We start from the raw sequence: 15,219 nt of genomic DNA on the forward strand, positions 1-15,219 counted from the left end.
GTGTAACAAAATCCTGCAAGGGCAAACCCATTAAATTAAAAAAAAAAAAAAAAAAAAAGGGAAAAATCCAAACATACAGTACCATTAGCAGGTTCCAATTCCCTTGTAGCTACAGTTAATGGTTTACTTTAAACACAGCAAAACTGCCAGTTTCCAATCCAATTATTTTTAGAATTATACATTCACACATCACAGTTTAAATATTACACACCACCTATAGATTGTAAGCTTGCGAGCAGGGCCTTCCTACCTCTAGGACTGTTTGTTATTACCCAGTTTTGCATTAGCATAGTGGTTTCAAACTGTAAAGTGCAACAGAACTTGCTGCGCTACATAAGAAACTGTTAATAAATATAAATAAAATAATCACTTAAAACTGCAGCAAGAGACCCTGGGGCAGATGTATTAAGCTTGGAGCAGTGAGAAAGCAGTGATAAGTGCAAGGTGATAATGCACCTGCCAATCAGCTCCTAACTGTTCATTTACATATTGGAGCAGATTGGCTGGTGCCGTATCACGTTGCATTTATCACTGCTTTATCACTTCTCCAGGCTTAATACATCTGCCCCCCCTGTTCCATAGCACAAGTAGCACCTCCTTGTTCCATAAAACAAGGGGAATGGAGGAAGGGGGTGCCATGGGGCACTATCCTCCAAGTAAAACAGGGACACAACCCTCTCAATAGCATGCTAGAATACAAATGTAAAAGAAAAAAAATAAATAGTCAAATCATAAAAATATGGGTGTGTCAAACAAGAAATGTAGATGAGAATTGGATATTTAGTACGGAATGTGGCTCATTATATTGTCAACCTACTGCATATTAGCAGAACGCTAACTCATTCCATAACGTTCATACTAATTTCAAGCTATAAAGCATACATGCAGTAGGCAACATTATATAGATTACCATGACAGCCCACAACAGATGTACACACTGGGCTATTTCTACAGTAACATAGTATTCTGTAAATAGTTTGAACTGTTATGTAAACACTTTAAGGACCACGGTAAGTATAGACTATAAAAACAAAAAGAAAATTCCAATCATACATACCTCAAGAGTATTATACTGACACACGATGGCCACAATGGGGGTGACTGGGTTTAATTGCGTATAGCAGCTAAATCAGTTTAAAATTCATGCTTATGCTGGGTACACACTGGTAGATATATCTACAGACAGACCGGGCAGTGTGTTGAGCATACACACTGCCCAGTCCATCGGGCCTGACCGCCCATTCACACAGCACGATGCGCCAATATATTGTTAGATATATTGGCCATTGGCTGTGCCGCAGGGCTGACGCGATATGTCTAAATGACGGCGTTCACAAACTTATCGCTCATACACATTGGCCAATATATTGCGGGTACGTCGGGCCAGTGTGTACGCACCATAAGGGCGTCCAAACCACAGAGTTTTAACACATTTCTGCTCACCACCTCTGGAGGCTGCGAGCACACATGTGTCTCCCCAGCAGCATGTGTGTCCAAACGGTGCAACAATTGAATTGCTCTGTCGGGTGCACACTAGTGGCAGCTTCCGGGAAAAACAATTGACTCACACCCAATATGCAGTTTCAGAACGGCAAATCACTTCCATGAAAATAGCAAGTTTTGTCTTAAGGTGTGTACACACGGTAAGATATTTTCTTCCGATTCTGACTATATAGTCAGAATCGGAAGAAAATATAGTGCAGATCGCAAGGTGACAGTCACCTTGCGATCCCGATCCGATGCGCGGCCCCGCGCGGTCGGCATCGGAAGAAAAAATAGGCTGTGCAGGCAAGTCAATCCTGACTATCTCTATAGAAGAGATAGTCAGGATTGAAATCGCACATAGCCAGCATCGCAAGCACAGTTATTATGTGCTTGCGATACTGGCTAAGTGCCGACCCGGCCCCCTGTCGCACGGTGAGAATCGGATAAGTCCGAATCTCACCGTGTGTATGCACCCTTAGACTTCACAGGATATTGCATTCCCTATAGTTTTTTGGTTTGTTTCTTAAGGCTGCTAATAACTGTGCCGTGGCAAGGACACATGACCACTATTGGCCGACAGTAACTAGGTCGACAGGGTCTTTATGTCGACATGGTCCAGGTCAAAAGGTCGACATGGGTTTAAAAAATAATAATTTGGTGTCGTTTTAACCGGGAACCCCAATTAGTGCACCGTGGCTCGCTCTCGGGCAAGGTGCCTTACTCCGCTACCGCTTCACTCGGCACATTACCGTTCCAATCGTAGTCCACGTGGATCGTTAAGTATGAAAAGGTTCAAAAAAATAAAATTAAATTGTGAAAAACTCATGTCGACCTAGAGACCGGATCCCATAATGCAGATGGCAGAGAGGCTTTTGGGATGCACCTATGAGGTCTGTATTATGCAAAATTTTCCTCCCCGATGTCGCAGGAGATGCAGAGATCCTGTAAGTAACTGATCACCATACTTTGCAATCTCCACAGAAATTTGGAAATGGAAATAATGAAAAAGGACAGCTAAAACAAAGGACTATAAGATGTATCCTTTAATATATATATATATATACATATACATACACATACACACACTGCTACTTAAAGATAGAAAAAATATACTTGGGATTGCCAGAGGTATCCTTAAAAAAATTAAAATACAGGTTGAGTATCCCATATCCAAATATTCCGAAATACGGAATATTCCGAATTACGGAATTTTTTTAGTGAGAGTGAGATAGTGAAACCTTTGTTTTCTGTAGGCTCAATGTCCATAAACTTTGTTTAATACACAAAGCTATTAAAAATATTGTATTAAATGACCTTCAGGCTGTGTGTACAAGGTGTATATGAAACATAAATGAATTCTGTGAATGTACACACACTTTGTTTAATGCACAAAGTTATTAAAAATATTGGCTAAAATGACCTTTAGGCTGTGTGTATAAGGTGTATATGAAACATAAATGCATACTGTGCTTACACTTAGGTCCCATCACCATGATATCTCATTATGGTATGCAATTATTCCAAAATATGGAAAAATCCGATATCCAAAAGTCTTCCGGTCCCAAGCATTTTGGATAAGGGATACTCAACCTGTAGTAAAAACTTAAAGATAAAAACTATACTTGGGATTGCCGCTTTAAGGGGTCGATTCAAACTATTGGAGCTATTCAATTGCTGCTTCGATCAGACTCCCCTTTCCTCCATATCCGATACCACCCCTCCCACCCCCCATTTTCTGACCAAAATAAAGAACACCATTGTGAGATTCAACAATTAGTTTGAGTATCATTTCAAACATCATCCCTTTCAAATAAGCACAAATTTGTCCCCTTGGCGCACCTAACCCCATATTGTACCTACCATTATCGAAGTTTGAGGAACTTCTGCAAATAGGTAGCAGCCTTAGGGCAAATCAAATACCCACCTACATGAGCGCTGGATAACCTTCCTTCTAGACGCCAATTAGCATATTATGCGGCTGATAGCACCGGGTTTAACCCGCGTGATGTCCTGCTTTGGGCGTCCAAACACCAAAATGCAGAGTTTACACACATTTTTTTCTTGCTCCTCAGAAAAAAAAAAAAAAGTGTCCTCTGTGGCTAACAGGCGTCCAAACAGCAAACTATTGAATTGTCCCCTAGGAATTGCTGTTGACAATACAAAGCAAGGATTTTACTAGGATAATAGACGCAATGGTAAGCAGTACAATATGGAACTTCACAATCGTGCCAATACAGTATAAGCAGCCATATGCACTCAATAAGACTTATCTTATTCTAGTTCTAAGCTAACATATTGTAAATGCTTCTCCCACTCCACACATTAAAAGCACAATCTTCATTCTCATCCCACTCAGCCAGACACAGGTCTCCAGCATTCCTAAACCTAGATCACACATTTTTCCTATAGTGCACCAAGCAACAGCTAATAATGCAACTATTTGTTTCCTTCCAACAGTTTGATTTACAATATAGATATGGGGTTGAGAACATAATAAAACACATACACACACACATTTTGTAGTTGTTTTGGGAGGTACTGCATGTTGTTTTGTTCAACTCTCCCATCTGCCTTTTTCTGTTCCTGGAAGGTAGCAGCCTTGCCTAATATCCCACATGCTGACCAATATAAACATAATTTATAAAATGTATCCCTATATTTCTTTAAAGGTAGATCTTAAAGTATATAGTGTGTTTCTCTAGCAGTGGATGCTCACATTCAGCAGAATCCCTCATCTTCTCCTCCCACACACAGATAACGTATTCACTAAATATGCCGCCCTCTGAAATCACTCCAGATAACAGTCTGTCAGCATCAACCAGTAGTGTATATACATATAGTTTTGAACACTTAGACTAATCCCACTCACTGGTGGCAATTCTAATATTTTCTGGGTGCCCATATCTGCATATCACCCATCACTTTAGACCGGGCGATATGCAAATGTTTGTTCTGGAGCAAGGCTCTCTTGTTTTTTTGTGCTTACAGTTACAACAGCACCAGCGGCTAAACACAATTAAAGCACTGTGCGCAACGCCGGGACACTTTTCTGCTCGCCAGACTAATGGGACGCTTTGGAGAACAATTAAGAATTAAATAAGAAATGGTTTAAATTATATGTAGTGAGCCTATTTACGTACGTACGTATGGTGTAATGGTTAGCATTACTGCCTCACAGCACTGAGGTGATGAGTTTGAATTCCACCACGGCCATAACTGTGAGTCTGTATATTCTCTCCATACTTGCGTGGGTTTCCTCCAGGTACTCCGGTTTCCTCCCACAATCCAAAAATATGCGGGTAAGTTAATTGGCTCCCACCAAAAATTAAACCTAGTGTGTATGTGTGGTAGATAACCGATTGTAAGCTTCACTGGGGCAGGGACTGATGTGAATGGGCAAATATTCTCTGTAACGTGATGCAGAATGTGTGTGCGCTTTATAAATAACTGGTAATAAATAATAATGTTACAGGTCTGCAATCAGAGGATTCTTAAGGCGCTGGGTAACAATGGTGCAAGAAGAGTATTTCCCTTTCAGTGATACAGAGTAGTCACCTGGGGGTCGATTCAATTCACTTACAGTTGAATAGCACCGGGAATTAGCTCACGTCGCTATTCAATTCAGCTCAAGTTAAGTCAGCGAAGGCCCGTTCTCCCAGACTTAACAGGTTGAATTGTCGGGAAAACGGGCATTCTCCGACTGAACTCCCAGGCGCGATGCTGATTCCCGACAGAATCAGCCTCGCGGCAGCACTTTTGTCGGATTTCTTCTCTCATCCCCAGGGGGTGAGAGAAGAATTCCCGACAATTGAGAGTCACTTGTCATTGTATTGAATAGCGCCGGGAGCTAATTCCCAGCGCTATTCAACTGTCAGTGAATTGAAGCGACCTCCTGGTTGGCCTGGCATCTCTTCATATCTATCTACATTAGTGTTCCTACTGGATTTCTGTAAGTGGAAACTGCTCAACCAAGGCGCAAAGTGTTTCCCGGGAAGGACCTGTGTAAGGCTCAGGGTAAATGGGTAAGCCAAGTGACCCGGGACCCGTTTATAGAACAGGAACAGTCAGCGCTAGGAAATCTCATCTCCAAGTGCTGGGACTGCTCACATGAGCAGTGACATCACCGGTCCGGCAACAAGCCGGGTCCTACCGGCAGTCTGAAAGGGGTCTCAGCTGGGTCGTACCCAGGTTGGAGCAGTCTATTAAAATGCCGGGTTCGACCCAGCATTTTGATCTAAAAGAGGTATTCCCAGGTTGACTCAGTTCACTCTGAACCGGTGTCTGCCCTTCATGTCACTCACAGAAACTCCCTTGAGGCAGACCTCTGCATAAACAGCCAATCAGCAGCTTTTAAGCATAACACAGACCACACCGTTTACACCACACCGTTACCCAGGTACTTTCCTGGTAGGTACCGGGTTCAGAGTCGACCCAGCCTATAAGATACTTTTACACCAAACGTCCGGTAGCCCCGGCAATAACCAGAGTTATTTGCTCAGTGGAAAATGGGTATAAATTACCCAGCATTTTTATCCGGCATTACAAAGCACCCACAGGCCTAGCTGTATTCAGGCTTGTCTCACTGAGAAAACAAACAAAAATAATAAATATCATCTAGGGCCAAATAACAAATTGTACTAGACCAGTCAGTATTCTACCTATGCCAGTGTCTCATATACAGCAATCCTTACTATGCCAGGCAGCATCTCTCTCTGCACATCACCTTTTGCAGCAACCTTTACATGTCAACACCATGGCCTCCTGCCACTACATTGTGCCGGTCACATAACAACATCCCCGTGTACAGTGCCTATGGGTCCTGTTTAAAAACTTCAGATAATTGTCTCACAAACATGCAAACAGGACAGCTTTAGTACCTTGCAGCATTTCCTGAACAAATACCCCAAATCTGCTGTTCCATATTACTCAGCAGCGACACTTCTATGCCATCCAGCATTAGCTAGCTCCGTTCTATAGCATATCCTCACTCACATTGCCAGCACATCACCAACTCTTCCCAGCAACTCGTGTCCCCCAGCCACAAGTGTCCCCCAGCATCGCACTCTGCCCTTCAGCATATGTAAGAGTCATTCTAAACGGAGACTGTCACATCCCGTCCCATCAACCTGTGTCACACAGCACAGCATACTCCCCTATAAGTCACTCAACATCTAGCACAGCACATATGCATCACCCAACATCCTACGTGCAAGCAGTGCAAAACCACCACCACATACCAGTGACCCGTGTCACCCAGCACCCCACCCCGTGTCACCCATCATACAGCACCCCACACCTTCTGTGTCTGCACCGCACTCCTGTCACAGGAACCCTGTGTCACCCAGGACAGCACCCCCTTGTCGTCACCCAGCACAGCACCTTCTGCCACAGCATACAGCACCCCTTCTATGTCAACCAGAAGAGTGACCCCACCACCTCGTACCAGTGACAGCCAGCACCTTCTCTATGTCACCCAGCACAGCACTCCAATCGCCGGGCCCGTCACCCAGGACAGCACCCCTTCTGTCACAGCATACAGCACAACACCCTCTGTCACAGCATAGCAACCCCAACAAGTACCACAACCCAGAACTCCCCCAGCCCGTGCAACCCAGCACAGCACACCCTCTGCCACCCAACATCCCCTCTGCGACACCCAGCACAGCACCCCCCACTGTGACACCCAGCACAGCACCCCCCACTGTGACACCCAGCACAGCACCCCCCCACTGTGACACCCAGCACAGCACCCCCCCACTGTGACACCCAGCACAGCACCCCCCCCCCCCACCACTGTGACACCCAGCACAGCACCCCCCCCCACCACTGTGACACCCAGCACAGCACCCCCCACTGTGACACCCTGCATAGCACCCCCCTCTGTGACACCCAGCACAGCACCCCCTCTATGACACCCACCCACCAAAACCACAGCATCTTTCCCATGGCAGCCTGTGCATGCAGGAATCAGCATTATCCCGGCCACTCACCGTTCCAGATGGACCCTCGAGCGGAGATCCGTGTCCCCGGAGAAGACGCTCAGGCCCCTCTGTGTAATGTGTGTATCAGCCTCTCCCCTCCCTCTCCGGCCAAGTAATATGTCGGCGCCTCTCCCCCTGCGATGGGGCTGCGAGCACAGACACCTCCCCGGCTCCTCCTCCCTGTGCTGTCACCGGACACCCGGCTCCGGTCCTCAGCGGCCGCTTCCTCTGTATGTGTGTAGCTCCCTCTCTGTCGATCTCACACACACCCCCGCTCCGCAACGCCCCCTACCGGCCGCCCCCTCACTCTGCAGCTCACACCGCTGCTACCACATAACACGGGTGCGGCTTTGCAGCGTCTAAAATCGAGAGCGAGGATTGGACAGCGAACTCCGAGCTCAGAGTATGCTGCCTCCTGATTGGTGGGGGCGGAAGGCGGGAAGAGGGAATGGTTGTGACGCACCATTGAAATAGTAACCACTGTTATAGTACCCATCCATCGCATCCTTATAGTGTGTGAGATCGTTATACAGTGCTAACGTCTTGGGCTTAATAATTTACGTTACTATGGGGCAGATGTATTAACCTGCAGAAGGAATAAGGAAGTGATAAACCAGTGATAAGTGCAAGGTGATAAAGGCACCAGCCAATCAGATCCTAACTGTTAATTTACATATTGGATCTGATTGGCTGGTGCCTTTATCACCTTGCACATATCACTGGTTTATCACTTCCTTATGCCTTCTCCAGGTTAATACATCTTCACCTATGTATGTATGTATGTATATATATATATTTCTCTAACGTCTTAGTGGATGCTGGGTATTCCGTAAGGAACATGGGGAATAGACGGGCTCCGCAGGAGACTGGGCACTCTAAAAGAAAGATTAGGTACTATCTGGTGTGCACTGGCTCCTCCCTCTATGCCCCTCCTCCAGACCTCAGTTAGAATCTGTGCCCGGCCCGAGCTGGTTGCACACTAGGGGCTCTCCTGAGCTTCTAGTAAAGAAAGTTTCTCTGACGTCCTAGTGGATGCTGGGAACTCCGTAAGGACCATGGGGAATAGCGGGCTCCGAAGGAGACTGGGCACTCTAAGAAAGAATTAGGACTACCTGGTGTGCACTGGCTCCTCCCTCTATGCCCCTCCTCCAGACCTCAGTTAGAATCTGTGCCCGGCTCGAGCTGGTTGCACACTAGGGGCTCTCCTGAGCTTCTAGTAAAGAAAGTATTTATTAGGTTTTTTATTTTCAGTGAGATCTGCTGGCAACAGACTCACTGCAACGAGGGACTTAGGGGAGAGAAGCGAACCTACCTGCTTGCAGCTAGCTTGGGCTTCTAGGCTACTGGACACCATTAGCTCCAGAGGGATCGAACACAGGCCCAGCCTCGGTCGTCCGGTCCCGGAGCCGCGCCGCCGTCCCCCTTGCAGAGCCAGAAGCATGAAGATCTTCACGGAAATCGGCGGCTGAAGACTCCGGTCTTCATTAAGGTAGCGCACAGCACTGCAGCTGTGCGCCATTGCTCCCTGTGCACACCACATACTCCGGTCACTGATGGGTGCAGGGTGCTGGGGGGGGTGCCCTGGGCAGCAATTAGAGTACCTTAAAGTGGCTAATCACACATAATATAGCCTAAGAAGCTATATATGTGTGTAAAATACCCCTGCCACATTATTATTATAAAAGCGGGAGAAGTCAGCCGAAAAAGGGGCGGGGCTATCTCCCTCAGCACACTGGCGCCATTTCCTCTCACAGCTCCGCTGGAAGGACGCTCCCCAGGCTCTCCCCTGCAGTTTCCAGGCTCAATAGGGTAAAAAAGAGAGGGGGGGCACTAAATTTAGGCGCAAATACTATATATATAGCGGCTATAGGGTAAATCACTTGTGTAGTGTAACTCCCTGCATTATATAGCGCTGTGGTGTGTGCTGGCATACTCTCTCTCTGTCTCCCCAAAGGACTTTGTGGGGTCCTGTCCTCAGTCAGAGCATTCCCTGTGTGTGTGCGGTGTGTCGGTACGGCTGTGTCGACATGTTTGATGAGGAGGCTTATGTGGAGGCGGAGCAGGTGCCGATAAATGTGATGTCACCCCCTGCGGGGTCGACACCTGAGTGGATGGATATGTGGAAGGAATTACGCGACAGTGTCAACTCCTTACATAAAAGGTTTGACGACATAGCAGATGTGGGACAGCCGGCTTCTCAGCCCGTGCCTTCCCAGGCGTCTCAACAGCCATCAGGGGCTCAAAAACACCCGCTACCTCAGATGGCTGACACAGATGTCGACACGGATACTGACTCCAGTGTCGACGACGATGAGACTAGTGTACATTCCAACAGAGCCACCCGTTACATGATTACGGCAATGAAAAATGTGTTGCACATTTCTGACATTAACCCAGGTACCACAAAAAAGGGTATTATGTTTGGGGAGAAAAAGCAACCAATGGTTTCTCTAACGTCCTAGTGGATGCTGGGGACTCCGTCAGGACCATGGGGAATAGCGGCTCCGCAGGAGACAGGGCACAAAAAGTAAGCTTTTAGGATCACATGGTGTGTACTGGCTCCTCCCCCTATGACCCTCCTCCAAGCCTCAGTTAGGTTTTTGTGCCCGTCCGAGCAGGGTGCAATCTAGGTGGCTCTCTTAAAGAGTTGCTTAGAAAAAGGTTTTAGGTTCTTTATTTTCAGTGAGTCCTGCTGGCAACAGGCTCACTGCTACGAGGGACTTAGGGGAGAGAAGTGAACTCACCTGCGTGCAGGATGGATTGGCTTCTTAGGCTACTGGACACCATTAGCTCCAGAGGGAGTCGGAACACAGGTCTCGCCCTGGGGTTCGTCCCGGAGCCGCGCCGCCGACCCCCCTTGCAGATGCTGAAAATTGAAGAGGTCCGGAACCAGGCGGCAGAAGACTTTCAGTCTTCATCAGGTAGCGCACAGCACTGCAGCTGTGCGCCATTGTTGTCAGCACACTTCACACAGCGGTCACGGAGGGTGCAGGGCGCGGGGGGGGGCGCCCTGGGCAGCAATGTATAATACCTGTATGGCGAAAAATACATCACATATAGCCCTTGAGGCTATATGGATGTATTTAACCCCTGCCAGACATCACAAACTCCGGAGAAGAAGCCCGCCGAAAAGGGGGCGGGGCCTATTCTCCTCAGCACACAGCGCCATTTTCCCTCACAGAAATGCTGGTGGGAAGGCTCCCATGCTCTCCCCTGCACTGCACTACAGAAACAGGGTTAAAAACAGAGAGGGGGGGCACTGATTTGGCGATATGAATATATATTAAATGCTATAAGGGAGGAACACTTATATAAAGGTTGTCCCTGTATAATTATAGCGTTTTGGTGTGTGCTGGCAAACTCTCCCTCTGTCTCCCCAAAGGGCTAGTGGGTCCTGTCCTCTATCAGAGCATTCCCTATGTGTGTGCTGTATGTCGGTACGTGTGTGTCGACATGTATGAGGAAAATGTTGGTGAGGAGGCGGAGCAAATTGCCTGTAATGGTGATGTCACTCTCTAGGGAGTCGACACCGGAATGGATGGCTGATTTATGGAATTACGTGATAATGTCAACACGCTGCAAGCCGGTTGACGACATGAGATGGCCGGCGATCAAATTAGTACCTGTCCAGGCGTCTCAAACACCGTCAGGGGCTGTAAAACGCCCATTTACCTCAGTCGGTCGACACAGACCCAGACACGGACACTGATTTCAGTGTCGACGGTGAAAAAACAAACGTATTTTCCTTTAGGGCCACACGTTAAGGGCAATGAAGGAGGTGTTACATATTTCTGATACTACAAGTACCACAAAAAAGGGTATTATGTGGGATGTGAAAAAACTACCTGTAGTTTTTCCTGAATCAGATAAATTAAATGAAGTGTGTGATGATGCGTGGGTTTCCCCCGATAGAAAATTATTGGCGGTATACCCTTTCCCGCCAGAAGTTAGGGCGCGTTGGGAAACACCCCTTAGGGTGGATAAGGCGCTCACATGCTTATCAGAACAAGTGGCGGTACCATCTACAGATAGGGCCGTACTTAAGGAGCCAGCTGATAGGAGGCTGGAAAATATCCTAAAAAGTATACACACACATGCTGGTGTTATACTGCGACCAGCGATCGCCTCAGCCTGGATGTGCAGAGCTGAGGTGGCTTGGTCGGATTCCCTGACTAAAAATATTGATACCCTTGACAGGGACAGTATTTTATTGACTATAGAGCATTTAAAGGATGCATTTCTATATATGCGAGATGCGCAGAGGGATATTTGCACTCTGGCATCAAGAGTAAATGCGATGTCCATATCTGCAAGAAGATGTTTATGGACACGACAGTGGTCAGGTGATGCAGATTCCAAACGGCACAAAGATGTATTGCCGTATAAAGGGGAGGAGTTATTTGGGGTCGGTCCATGGGACCTGGTGGCCACGGCAACTGCTGGAAAATCCACCGTTTTTTACCCTAAGTCACATCTCTGCAGAAAAAGACACCGTCTTTTCAGCCTAAGTCCTTTCGTCCCTATAAGAGTCATATCTGCCCAGGGATAGAGGAAAGGGAAGAAGACTGCAGCAGGCAGCCCATTCCCAGGAACAGAAGCCCTCCACCGCTTCTACCAAGTTCTCAGCATGACGCTAGGACCGTACAGGACCCCTGGATCCTACAAGTAGTATCCAAGGGGTACAGATTGGAATGTCGAGACGTTTCCCCCTCGCAGGTTCCTGTAGTCTGCTGTACCAATGTCTCCCTCCGACAGGGAGGCAGTATTGAAAACAATTCACAAGCTGTATTCCCAGCAGGTGATAATAAAATTACCCCTCCTACAACAGGGAAAGGGGTATTATTCCACACTATATTGTGGTACTGAAGCCAGAAGGCTAGGTGAGACCTATTCTAAATCTGAAATATTTGAACACTTACAAAGGTTCAAATCCAGATGGAATCACTCAGAGCAGTGATAGCGAACCGGGAAGAAGGGGACTATATGGTGTCCCGGGACATCAGGGATGCTTACCTCCATGTCCCAAAATTTGCCTTTCTCACCAAGGGTATCTCAGGTTCGTGGTACAGAACTGTCACTATCAGTTTCAGACGATGCCGTTGGATTGTCCAAGGCACCCCGGGTCCTTACCAAGGTAATGACCGAAATGAGGATTCGTCTTCAAAGAAAATGGACGACCTCCTGATAAGAACAAGGTCCAGAGAACAGTTAGAGGTCGGAGTAGCACTATCTCAAGTAGTTCTACGACAACACGGGTGGATTCTAAATATTCCAAAAACGCAGTTGTTCCGACGACACGTCTGCTGGTCCTAGGGATGATTCTGGACACAGTCCAGAAAAAGGTGTTTCTCCCAGAGGAGAAAGCCAGGGAGTTATCCGAGCTAATCGGGATCCTCCTAAAACCAGGAAAAGTGTCAGTGCATCATTGCACAAGAGTCCTGGTAAAAATGGTGGTGTCACGATCCGGGTATCTGGACGCCATTTCTTACCCATCAGATGCCTCCTAAGGCTGGCTCAGCGCTCCAGGACCGGATCCCATCTGTTATCCTAATGTTCACATTCCTGCATCCTCTCCTGTCTCTCTGAGACGCTGTCACAGTAACGCCTTATTACATCTGGCATGGCGTCTCCCGCGGCCTCCGCCGCCGTCCCTGAGCTTCTGCATGCAGAGTGTCAGAGTGGCGATTACGTCAGCCGCGGCCTCCGCTGTGTCCGCGTGGTTGGATGTGCACTTGTCAGCCTGGCGTCTCCTGTCTCCAGTGGCCGGCGCCGCCATTACTGTTTTCATTACCACATGGATTACAAACCAAACTTCCCTCCAAGTGTCTGCATGGGCGCAGCCATCTTGGATTCTGTCAGCTGATCATTTCCTCCAATCTGTTGTCAGTATTGTTAATCTGCATAATTGCCTAGCCAACCCCTTCCTTGCTGCAGGTATAAATACACTGTGCCTGAGCAAGGAAGGCGTCAGTGCTTTGGTTGTCAAACCTAGTTCCTGTTTGTCTCTCTCCTGTGATTGTCTTCCAGGTTCCAGCTCCTGTCTCAAGACTTCCACCATAGAGACCCGCACCAGCATTCCACCTGCGGTGTAGCCTGACTCTCCAATCCATTGTGGATTCATCTGTTTCCAGCTACAACATTACCTGCTTCCAGCTCAGCTTCCAGCAGAGTACAGCTTCCCTTAAAGGGCCGGTGTCCTTTCTACACTTTACCACTCTCCACCGGTATTATTATTTCTCCGCTCTCAAGTTCTACATTTCAGTTCATATTTCATCGCTCCCAAGTTCATTTATTATTTAACTGGTTCCAGCCAGTATCCACTCCGTGCTAACAACAGTCTGGTTCCAGCCAGTATCCACAGCAGCTGTTTTATCTTCAGCAACCCAGCTTTTCCTGGAACACCAGCTGGCACAATCCTGGGTTATCTCCATTGCTACAGTCGGGCCTGGTAAGGACTTTCCATCTAGAAGATCATAAGAACTATCTCACACTACCAGTGCCCTGTGGCTCCTGCCATCCTGTAGTACCCAGGAACTGTATTTATTCTTTGCTGACTTTTACGTTTTCTTTTACTGCTGCTGTGTTGCGGAGTTGTCATAATAAACATCATTGACTTTTATCCAAGTTGTCGTGGTCACGCCTTCGGGCAGTTATTATTCATGTTACTTACATGTCCAGGGGTCTGATACAACCTCCCAGGTTCCGGTACATCTCAGCCCCTACAACTGAGGCTGCCTCCCGTCAGCTCAGGCCCTCAGTTGTGACAGTAAGCACTGACCTAATGAATCCAGCCGGAGACCAGGATCAAGCGGCCAGGCCGATGCAAGAACTAGCAGCCCGACTAGAACATCAGGAGGCTGCACAGGGCCACATCATCCGCTGTCTCCAGGATCTCTCTACTCGGCTGGATGGGATTCAGACAACTCTCCGTGGATCAGGCGCGTCTGGTGCGTCAACCACAGTGACTCCAGCTATAACCCCACCCACCTTACCCATTTCTGCTCCACGTCTTCATCTTCCAACGCCAGCAAAATTTGACGGATCTCCAAGATTCTGCAGGGGATTTCTCAACCAGTGTGAGATTCAGTTTGAGCTACAACCTGGCAATTTTCCCAGTGACCGTACAAAAATTGCCTATATTATTTCTCTTCTCAGTGGCTCAGCCCTTGATTGGGCATCACCGTTATGGGAGAGGTCCGACACCCTGCTATCTTCCTACACTGCCTTCGTGTCAACATTCAGGCGCATCTTCGACGAGCCAGGCCGGGTAACCTCAGCTTCATCCGAGATTCTCCGTTTACGCCAGGGGTCACGTACTGTAGGACAATATCTGATACAGTTCCAGATCCTGGCATCCGAACTGGCATGGAACGACGAGGCCCTGTATGCTGCATTCTGGCATGGCTTATCTGAGCGTATTAAAGATGAGTTAGCTACCAGAGACTTACCTTCTAAGTTAGATGAGCTAATCTCACTCTGCACGAAAGTTGATTTACGTTTCAGAGAGAGAGCAACTGAGCGTGGAAGATCATCTGCTCCAAAATCTTCTGCTCCTCCTCCTCGTCAACTGTCACCATCTAAAGATGAGCCCATGCAACTTGGCCGTTCCCGTTTAACTCCTGCTGAGCGCCGAAGACGCCTCTCCGAGTTTCTCTGTCTCTATTGTGCAGCTCCGTCTCACACCATTAATGCCTGTCCCAAACGTCCGGGAAACTCCAAATCCTAGCTCGCCAAGGAGAGGGCCGGCTAGGAG

At 47.6% G+C, this 15,219-nt stretch overlaps 1 protein-coding gene across 14 annotated transcripts in view; it reads right to left on the reverse strand.

Annotated features, from left to right (window-relative positions):
- Positions 1–7,826, reverse strand: part of ADD1 (adducin 1) — a 245,904-nt gene extending 238,078 nt beyond the window's left edge. For 2 of the 14 annotated variants that reach the window (XM_063924454.1, XM_063924473.1), the window contains exon 1: positions 7,476–7,820. The gene's annotated coding sequence lies outside the window, so the exon portion shown is untranslated. Of the gene's footprint in view, positions 1–3,409; positions 3,633–7,475 lie in introns of all 14 variants that reach the window. The other 12 variants (XM_063924503.1, XM_063924493.1, XM_063924518.1 and 9 more) reach the window with 10 other exon arrangements.
- Between the last annotated feature and the right edge of the window lie 7,393 nt (positions 7,827–15,219).

The sequence above is a fragment of the Pseudophryne corroboree genome, chromosome 1 (genome assembly GCF_028390025.1).
Source record: "Pseudophryne corroboree isolate aPseCor3 chromosome 1, aPseCor3.hap2, whole genome shotgun sequence".
NCBI classification, from domain to species: domain Eukaryota; kingdom Metazoa; phylum Chordata; class Amphibia; order Anura; family Myobatrachidae; genus Pseudophryne; species Pseudophryne corroboree.